Source organism: Panicum hallii, chromosome 9 (assembly GCF_002211085.1).
Source record: "Panicum hallii strain FIL2 chromosome 9, PHallii_v3.1, whole genome shotgun sequence".
Classification (NCBI taxonomy): domain Eukaryota; kingdom Viridiplantae; phylum Streptophyta; class Magnoliopsida; order Poales; family Poaceae; genus Panicum; species Panicum hallii.
The window spans coordinates 45,730,636-45,741,546 of record NC_038050.1 but is presented as its reverse complement, the minus strand read 5'-3'; the positions used below and the strand labels follow the sequence as shown (position 1 = coordinate 45,741,546).

The window sequence follows — 10,911 nt, the reverse complement described above, 5'->3', positions numbered from 1 at the left end:
CGATGCAGAGGCTAGGGTTACGCAAGAATTTATAGGGCACATAGGAGCCGATGCAGGGGAGAAAATTAGGGCCGGCTACTGGGAACAGGTGGTGCAAGACGCGTTTAAATAGGCTTGGAGATATCGTGCTGGGCTGCAACTCGAACGAGGATAAGGACGCGACGGTGCATCGGACTGGGACTCATTCTTAAGTCTGGATTGCCCACGGGAGATGAGATTGGACCGACCAGCGGGTCCCACAATTTAACGAGCAAAGAGAGGATAGAAGAGGTAACGGAGAGAGGAAACGAGAATGGTCGAACGAGTTTGGTTATGGGCTGAAACAGGTTCAGGTAAGTGCCGAACGTGAAAACGAGCTGACAGAGCTGGTTGAACGTGAACCATTTATTCGGGAGCGCGAAAAGACAAGGCAAGGATCAGGCCGAGTCATTGGAGCTGATGGTGATCAAACATCATCGGAAAAATACCGAAGACGAGCCACGAGGCGTCGTTTTCAAGCATGACTTGATCGGGGGAAACGGTTAGAGGATCGGAAGCTCGACGGAACTTCTTAATGATTCGAAGAGGATAAGGTTAAAAGGATATACAACCAAGATACGGCTCAGTCCGACTGCGATGAAAATCAAAATAGAAATATTTTCCAGAACATATTTTCAAGTTTAAAATAAATCTAGAAAAGTCAAGATAAATATTTCAAACCAAGAAAAATATATCCGGGAGAATCCCAAAATTTTCCGAGGAAAACTCGGGAGGTAATTTTAGGACACGAGGAGTCCAAATAGAATATTTATACTTCATGAAAAAGAATTTTAGAGCTTTTAAAATAATAAAATAAATGGATCTAGCTCTAGGATAAATAGAATAATTGCCAGAAAAATCTTTAAAATTCTCGAAAAAATCCTATTGATAGATGAACACATTGTAAAAGATAGTCACATCCTAAAATTAAATATTTTAGGGTGTGACACGCTTGAAGAAGGAAACATTACGGATGCGCCGGTCACTTCCATTTCCTTATGAGCTACTATGGTGTCTAGCAGCTCATCGACTTGATCCATGTCCCCCCTGGGAAGTTCGATATTCCACTCCGGCCTTACAACAGGTGGTTTATTTGACTTTTCTAGGAGTTGGGGGGCATGATTTTTAATGTAGAACCAATGATTTTTCCATCCGGGAATGTTGGAGGGGAATTTGTACGAAAGGTACTTGTCGCCAGCTTGTTGTCTAAGTTGGATGCCGGCGCCCCCTGCAACAGATGGAGTTTTGGAGGTGGGTTATGGTTTTACTCGGAAAAGGAAGCGGAAAAGATCCCAATGGGATTCGATTCTAAGGAAGGCTTCACAGAATGATGAGGACATCCCAGCTATTACACCAATACAAGGACCAATTACACGAAGTCGTGCAAAGAAACTACAACAAGAGGTGAATTCTCTCCTTGCTAAAATTGATTACAATATAAATGAGGATTCTATACTACTTAAATGTTGCACATATGTCTTATTAAGGTTTACACACGTGGGAGAAGCTGCTGGACCAAAGACTACAAGATACACCAACAACAACATGAAGTGTACAGAAGTTGAAGCATCAACCCCAGCGGCTGAAAACAGAGTCAACTTCCACGAGCCCCACGCGCCACCTGGACAAGTTTCATGATGCGTGCTGCATATGAACGGAAAGCTATTGAAGTCTACTTTCACTTCCAACAAACGGCTTGTCATTTGGACTTCCCATTAAAAAGTTATGGCCATTTTAGTGGAGACTGGTCAGGGAGACTGAAGCCCCACGAAACCTCTCGGGAGCCACTGTTTTTACACCTTTCTTCAAGTTTTATTTAGTGGAAAACTGTTACTCTTTGACACCCAACTAGGAGAGATGTTCCTAGAATAAATAACCCCTGTATCCATGCCAAAACAACCGGTTGATCATGAATTAAGCAATCCACCATACGGTGTTCCAGTCAAGAGCTGAGTGTTCTTATCCCAATTTCTTGCGAGTTCTTCATCGACTTGTGAGAGACCGATTCGCCGGTATACGCGAAGGTTCCTCTGGGACCCCCTAATTCGTGCTCTAGGATTTCGGTCCTTTTGTGTGGGTTAGTCCTGGCTTGTGGTTCTGCGATCGTTCGGAGATCGAGTCGAGATCGTCACGGTTTCGGTGCCTCTCTCCCCGTCGCTTGGTCGCAGCCAACCTTGGCAGGTATAAAGCTAGTTATCTCTTTCATTCATATAAAAGCCGATCCAAAAAAGATCCGATTGCACCAAGAGCCGATCCATTGGCTTTCTACCACTTCAGGATTCTATCTACTGCCGTGAAGATCGGGCCACCCTCGGGGTCAGTCCCTATCATTTGGTATCAGATTTCAGGTTGCCACGGTAGGTTCTATCCCCATATCATCCTTTGTTCATCATAAATTTTGTTATCCATATTGTGTTCTTTGTTCCACACCCATAGTCCACTTAAAACAGCCACAAAAATCAACCAAAACCTTTGTGTAGTACTGCTGATCTTGTGTTGTTTACGCCTTTTTGTTGTTGTTCACCATCATCGTTACGTTTTGTTGCATATCTTTTAGCACCCTTTGTTGATGTTCTAAAAAAAAGTGAAAGATCAGAAAAGGAGAGTTGAGAAAAAAGGAGTTACAAAAAAAATGAGGTAGAACACGGGTTGCTTGTTGCTACAATTATTGCAAATTTTCAGATTGTGACAACAACTTTTAGGTGGGTAACGACGCTTGATTTTCAGTGCTACAAGCCTTCCTTGTTCAGCCACCTATAACTCCACCAAAATCGGTAACCGGACATCTTGTTCGTAATCCTTTCGATCGCTTAATCACAGCTGGGTTACTACCACACTAGCACACTCACAGTCTTTGAGAACGCATAAGAATTTGGTGAGTAAGAGGTGAGGTTTTTATTTTCCATATATATTTTTCAGTTTCAAATTTTCTCTTGCAATACTCTAACATGGCAGCCTCAAACTCAAGTGTTCGTGGTGGTAACAATGAAGAAGAGGAGCCTCCAGTTTCACGAGCTGAATTACGCCAACTTGGAAACTCACTTTTGGAAGCCATGGAGAGGATGCTCAATGAACATCTTCCTCCAAATGGTGGAAGAGATCCACAACAGCAAAATGAAGAATTTGGTGATGAGAATTCAAGTTTTGGGAGTAATTTTTATGAATTTTTTGGAGCTGGTCATGGAGGTCGTGGTGGTGGTAGGCATGCTGGTCGTGACAATCGGCATGGACGAGGACGTGGTCGTGGTTGTCAGGTACACTTTGGACATGATGATGAGGTACATCGTAATTCTGATGATGCATTTGATGAGGATGAAAATCCTTTTGCAGATCATGGAAGGTTTGAACATCACCATGATCATCGTCGTGGTGCTGCCCATGATGGAAGACATCATCATCATCGCAATAGGGATAATCTGGATAACCTTGCTCGAATCAAGTTGAGTGTCCCCAAGTTTACGGGACGTGAAGACCCTGATGCATACCTTGAATGGGCACAACAATGTGATCAAATTTTCAGGGTACATGATCTCTCTGATCGGAAGCGAGTCAATCTTGCCTCCGTCGAATTTTCAGGTTATGCTCTCACTTGGTGGAATCAAATTCAAGAGAACCAGCTTGTTTTGGGCATGCTCCCATTGATACTTGGGCTGAAATGAAGCAAGTCATGCGAAGACGTTTTGTGCCTTCAAGTTATCAGCGTGATCTTCGCAATAAATTGCAAAATCTGAAACAGGAAACTAAGTCCGTTGATGACTATTATAAGGAGATGGAATTGCTTCCAATTCGCTCGGGAATTAGAGAGGATGCTGAATCAAAGATGGCAAGATTTTTGCATGGTCTCAATGCTGAAATTTCAGGTTTTGTTGAAATGTTTCCATACAACAATTTGCAAGATCTTGTTGATCAAGCTATGCGTACGGAAAGAAAAATTCAGCAAGAGAAGAATGGTAAAGGATTTTCAGCTGTACCATGGCGTCAACTACAGCCAGGTACATCTTTTTCCAGAGGTCATTTCCAGAGTGGAACATCAAGAAATTCTTTACCCAATCCTACTTTGAAGGCAACACAATCTTCAGCTTCACCAGCCCCACGAACTGAAAGCAAGCGTCCAGCTCAGAACACAGGGGCAACATCAGCTGCATCCACTGCTCATAGTCGAGACATTAAGTGCCACAAGTGTGACAGTTCGTGTATTTGTAATGCTAGGAATATATTTTGTTAGTGTGAAATATGTATTTGTTAAGTGTAAAGCTTGTGTATGTCTATGTGGAACTTTTGAAGATTTAAAGTGCAAGTAAAAAGGGTATTTGTGTAATTACAGAAAAACCTAGGGTTGTTTTTGCAAAATATGTTTGGATGGGAAGTAATTTCAAAATAAGTGAAAGGTGGTTTTGTAAACATGTTTTCTTTATTTTATCCCTTGTAAAAATATATATATTTGTTTATCCAAAAGATTCATTTGAAATGTGTGTGGTGAAGTGTGTAAAAATTTTGGGTAAAATGGTAAAAAAATAAGGGTATTTATGTGATTTTATAAAAGTACAAGTCCTTTTATGCAAATGTTTCATTTACAAAAGTAACTTTCAAATTTACTCAGGACTAAAGTGTAAAAAGTGCAAGTCATCATGACATGTCTATCCAACCATTATGACGAGTTTATCCCGTCATTATGACATGTCATAAATGCTTGCATTTAAGTCCTGAAATTTTATGAATTACATTTCTAGGACAAAAACAGTTTAAATCCGACTTTTGTACAAAGATTCACGTGTAAAAATATAAGTTTTGAGTTTTTAAACCTGAGCCCTAAAGCAATGTTGTAGAGTTTGAAAAACTCTCCAACTTTCATTTTGGGCACTCCTTCATTTGGGCTTTGGTTTGACGGGAAATTTTGTTTTACAACCAGGCCCCTGCAGTTTTCTATTTTTGCGCATAGGTCCTTGGGGAAAACTGTTCCTCCTTCTCCTCATCTGTTTCCTTATCCTGACACTTCCCTCCTGTTCTTATCTCCACCGGCGGCATCCTTGTTTTGGCCCTATGCTTATCTCCTCCCCCTCTCTTTCCCCTCCATCCCTCTCTCTGTTTCCTTCCTCACACAGCAGATGGAGGCGCGGCTCAGGTGGAGGCCGGCCCCAGCAGCTGCGGGCGCCAGCGCAGGCGGCCCCACGCGGGGCGCTGCGCGGCCGGCGGCGCGGCTCGGCGCGGGTGCGCGCGAGCGCGCGCGGCTTGGGCGGCCAGCCGCGGGAGGGGCGCGCGGGTTGCGGCGGGCTCAGGCGCGGGCGATGCGGTTCGGCGCCTGAGCGGGTGGAGGCGGCAGCGGCCGAGCGGAGGGAGCGGCGCGTGCTGACGGGGCCCTGGCGGGGCGCTGGCGTGGCGCGCGCGGAAGCCGAGCGGCGTTGGTGCCAGAGCAGGGTGCGGCCAAGGGCGACCCCGAGCGGGAACCGGCGGCTCGCGGGGCGCAGCACAGGGGCCGTGCGGGCGGCTGGCTGGGCCTAGGCGCTGGCAGCGCGGGAGCAGCGCGCGCCCAGGCGCGGGCAAAGCCCAAGGCAGCAGCAGCTCGGGTGTGGTGCGCGCGAACGGCAGCAACGCAAGTGGAGAACGCGGACGGCGCATTGGCACAGGGAATGCTTCAGGCGTGGGCGGCAATTGCTGCGCGTGCAGACAGGTGTGCAGTCCAGACCAAGCACAGGCGGCCGGACAAGCTAACGCAGGCAAGATGGCTCGCGAACGCGGAGGGCGCTGGAGACGCGGTTAGCGGCACGCGCGTGAGTGGCTCGGCCGGAGGAGGAGTAGCATGTGCACGGCCGAAGGTGCGCGCGAGCAGGAACGCGCAGGCACGGGTGTGGACGCGGCTCGCGCGGGAGGTGTAACACTGATGCATGAGCGGCACGCGAACCAAGCGGCGCTGGGGCGAAGCTCGCGGCGTGGCGGCACGTGAGCAGAAGAGAACCGGTGTGGCAGCGTGTGGTTACGGCACGGATATGCTGGATGCGAGCGGCCCCGAGCGAGCAATGGCGTGCAGGACGCGTGCGAACGCAGCAGGTGCGAGACCCGGGCGGAGGCGAGTAGCTCGGAGTGAGCAGTGACGCGCGGAGTGGCCCAGGCGCGCAGGTGAGGCAGCAGGCGTGCGCGGCAGCGGCACAGGAGTGGTTTGTGGGCGGTGCCGAGCGAGTGGCGCAAGCATGTGCGTGGTGGCGTGTGGGAGTTGACGGTGTGGGCAGGTGTTGAGCGGCCGGAGCAGAACGAACCCATGGGCACGAGCAGATAGTGTTGGAGTGCGACGTGCCGAGCAACGGCACGCGCAGGAGGAGTTGCGATGGAAGGTTTCTGCGTAAGATGCGGGAACATGGTGACATCGGCCCTAACTACGCTACGAAGATCTCTGGTGACGCAAGAGTGGCGGTATCGAGGACGCGAGCTCGCTCGCTTGTAAGATGCGCGAGGGGCGGCGAGTCGGAAGAAGAAGCGGCGAAACGAAGGCGGCGGTTATAGCACGACGAATTCGAAAGGAGCAACTGCGCGGGTGTGCCGACCGTGTCTCAGCGGCACACGCGCATGGGCAGTGAAGGCTTAATCCGTGAGCAGGAGGATCTTGAGGGTTCGCGGGAAAAGTCAGTATAGCGAACCCATTCGGCTCCATCGTCTTGTCCCATGATCCACGACCTCCAGCAACTTCTACTTTTCGTCACCGTCGAGCACCTCTCATCGCCAATCTTGTTCGCCACAGGAAATCACTATCCGTCTGTTCTTCTCCTTAACCAAGGTTTGCCCTGACCTGCTGAACCTTTCTAATGCCGGCGATTCCTTTGCCGGAATATCGTCAGTAACTTCTTGTTATCTGTTTTCCCGAACCAGGGACTTGATTGCTATGTTTCAGAAAGTTCTAGGGTTTTCTTTATAAAATTTCAAAGCTTTCCTTATTTCAAACCAGTGAACATTTACAAGTTTTATGTTATGCTCTTGAGTTGAAAATCTTGATTTGTGATCTAGGTCAAATATTGGGAAATGAATGCTTTATTTGTGTCTTTTGTGATATGCATGTATTGTAGCTGAATATAGATTATAGGATGTATGTATCAGGTGGAGAAATGTGATAAGTAGTTAATCCATCACACGAACGCTCATATCCCTGCCATCAAGACATTGTTCTCGTCTTGGTTGCAATCTCCTTAAGGCCTTTTTTTTTCGTATAAGGATTCCTGCTAGTCCATGTGTATCTGCTGCTTAGCCACTACATCTCGGCAGCTGTGTTTCAGTGTCAGGCTATCAGCCCAGCCACTTAGCATCTATTTTCTTTAAGTCTATGATGTTTCTGCGTAACAGCTGTCAGTCGATACTTCTACCATCGGCTGATTAGCTGATACGATTGTTACCTTTCTAGTATCGGCTACTGCCGATACAATCCTTTTGTTCTATCCTACATCAACTGCGCAGAGTCGATGTATCGGAAAGATACCCACGATCTTAGGGTTCTTGCCATCGGCCAACCCCAGCCGATTTTGGTTGCTTTTCCAGGTCGGTCAAACATGGCCGATCAATCTTAGTTTTCCTATCTCCATTCCACACACCTCTATCAGCCGATTCATCGACTGAGAGATCGGCTATTTATATCTATCAGTCATATATCCTCCACCACACTCCCATCGACTGTACGTCACTCAATAGTTGTGCTGACGTAATCGAGTCGATGCAACCACACCTAGTTACCTAGAACAACACTTAAGCACATCTCAGTTAAGACAACTGTTTTAGGAATCATCCTTCTGCCAGGGTAATCGATGCTTTTATCGATCACCTAGGAAATCGATGCACCTTTCCATCGGCTAAACCTCTGTTGTTTCCAATCGGCTCTGTTGTAACCTTCAACAAGTAGCCGATTCTAATTAGTTATCCTTCCAAAGCTCTATCTAAGTTTAGTTTCAGATCTTTTTGGTTGTTACGTAAATAGTGTATTATATGAGTGCTGGTTTGCAACTTGTTGTGAGGTGAAATGGCTTCACGTGCATGCTTTGAATGTGATGTTGCATTACATGTAGATACGACTACTTCGGCAACAGTACCTACGAGATCTCCCAGAAGTCTACGGTGGATGTTCTTGAAGACCAAATGAACGTCACCAAGAGTTTAACTGAAGCCCCGAACCAAAGTTCGGAAGATATTGACATTTCTGACTTCAGTCCCACCAGTAAAGGCAAGCCCCGGACATATCCCACTACTTTATTTACACTGCAATCTATGTCTATTCATACTATACCTTGCATTAAGTCTAGGAATTGATGTGAAACCCTAGATGCATGAATTCTAGGAATCCAATGTAATGCTCCTGAGTCCTTAACGGATAGATGCTCCGCTAATAGGGCCGGTAAAAGTCGGGTGATTTCCTGTCACTCGCGCGATATAGGAGTTGTAATGATTACATTCCTGTTATCACTATAAGGATGCCGGACGGGAGTTTTGTGAGGTATCATGGTTGAGGTGATACCCCGTCTGTGTTGTTGAATTGGATAAGGCCGCGGGGTGTGTTAGCGGTGGTTAAGCATTTGAAAGTACTAACCACATGCCGCGAAATATGGTAAGCGGTAAGCCTAGTAGCCAATCGGCCCGAGAAGTGGACATACCTCCCACCACTCGATTTGCTTCTTTTGGTTACTCATGTTCGACTGAGGAAATACGTGTTGCAAGGGCAACCAGGAATACGGGTTTTGTAGTCGCGCTACAGACGTATGTCCTGCACACATTGGGTGTGCGTATGTTCCTGCAGTCGCTTGTGGTGGATCTGATCCACGAGTCGGAATGAAAGGTAAACGGTTGCTTCGGAATGACCCTGTGGTGTTCCAAGCGTGTGAGTTAGGTTTACCTTGCAAGGTTAAATTCGATTCAGAATCGTCCGCCTCTCACGAAGATTGAGACTGCTTAATCCCTTTATCACATAGAGTAACAAGAGCAATATTATGGTTATCAAAGATGATGCTTGACCAAAGATTATACCATGCTTGCTTAGATATAGGTGCTTACTTAGAATGGATAATTAACTAGAATTCTGAAAGCTAAAACTTGAAATTAAGGATCTACTCTTTGTTGCTTTTCAGCTGAAACTAAACCCAGAACAATTATAAGCTTTCATAAGTCTAATTATGGGCTAAGTATACCCAACCCCGGGTAAGCCTTGCTGAGTATTAGTATACTCAGCCTTGCTAGTTTTATGTTTTTCAGGCAAAGCCTTTGAAGATCCTACTCTTCCCCTGTCTTGGCCCTGTGCTCTTCCAGAAGATTGGTCCGTGGAATGGGATCCGTCCTCGGCCAACATTGATGATACCGAGTGATGTCATGCCCGGGCTTAGCATGACATCCGTCTTGACGACGTGTTGTAATCGTCGCGTATGTTTTCCGCTGCCAAAAACCATAGCTTTAATGGTTTGTACTCTTTTCTCTAGATTTGAAACTTCATATTCTTTTAGAAACTCTTGTAATGTAATTCTCTGTAATGTAAAATGTGATGGTGATTGTATCTCTGGACTCACCTTCGTGTGAGGTAACCTTATTGATCCTGTGTATCGGTGGTTTATCGGGACGTTACCCGACAGGCCAAGGGATTATACCGTTTGAAGCACGTTGGAGCCCTCTGGAGTGGACTCGCGTACTTGAGCCGGTATAATTCAGGTTGGTTCTGCCACAACAAGTGCCAAGGACGTGGACATATTGCTGCTGAATGTCCTAGCCGAAGGACAATGATTGTCAATGAAAATAATGAGTGGGAATCATCAAGTGAACCGGAATATGATGAGTATCCCGAAGAAACATTAAGTGATGATGAGAATGAGATTCATCTGATGTTGATGACAATAATTGCTTTGTTTCTCGTCGAGTGCTTAGTGTGAGTGTTGCCAAAGAAGACAACAATCAGCGACACAATCTTTTTCATACTCGAGGCATGATCAAATACAAGTTGTGTCGAATCATTGTTGATAATGGCAGCTGCAACAATATTGCAAGTCAAGAATTGGTTGAAAGACTCAATTTAAAACAGCGGCGCCATCCTTCACCATATAAAATGCAATGGCTTAGTGATTGTGGTTCTATGCGTGTAAGCAACATGGTGACAGTCCAGTTCTCTATTGGCAAGTACCATGATCAAGTGGACTGCGATGTGGTGCCAATGCAAGCATGTCAATTGCTTTTGGGAAGACCTTGGTTGTATGACCGTGATGCTCAGATTTGTGGACGTTCCAACAAGGTTATTTTTGTATACAAAGGAGAGCGCATCTCTTTGCTTCCTTTGACTCTGGAGGATATAATGAATGATGATCTCAAAAGAAAGAAGCGAAAGAGTGAGAAACACTTGAGTGATCCACACAAAACAAGTGAGCTTGAGTGTCCAAAGCCAAATAAACCTCCACAGCCTCAAAACTCCAAAACAACGGGAAAACAGGGCTTAGTGATGATGGCTAGGAAGGGGGATTTAAAAGAATTGAGTGAACCCAATGCCGTGTTCTATGTACTCATGTGCAAGGACAATTTTCTTGTCACTAACGACTTACCCTCTACTTTGCCTAGTGTTGTTTTTGATGTTTTGCAGGAGTATGAAGATGTGTTTCCGGAGGAAGTGCCACCGGGACTGCCCCCAAAGAGAGGAATAGAACACCAAATCGACCTTGTTCCGGGTGCATCGCTTCCAAATCGTGCACCATACCGCACCAACCCGGAAGAAACAAAAGAAATTCAGCGACAAGTACAAGAGCTCATCGACAAAGGGTATGTAAGAGAAAGCCTTTCACCTTGTGCAGTCCCTGTTCTTTTGGTTCCTAAGAAAGATGGCTCATGGAGAATGTGTGTAGATTGTCGCGCCATTAACAACATCACCATTCGGTATAGGCATCCCATACCTAGACT

General features: G+C 46.2%; 1 pseudogene; it reads left to right on the top strand.

The window, feature by feature from the left end:
- Positions 1-2,966: 2,966 nt before the first annotated feature.
- LOC112873078 lies at positions 2,967-10,605 on the top strand (annotated as a pseudogene).
- The last annotated feature ends 306 nt before the right edge of the window (positions 10,606-10,911 follow it).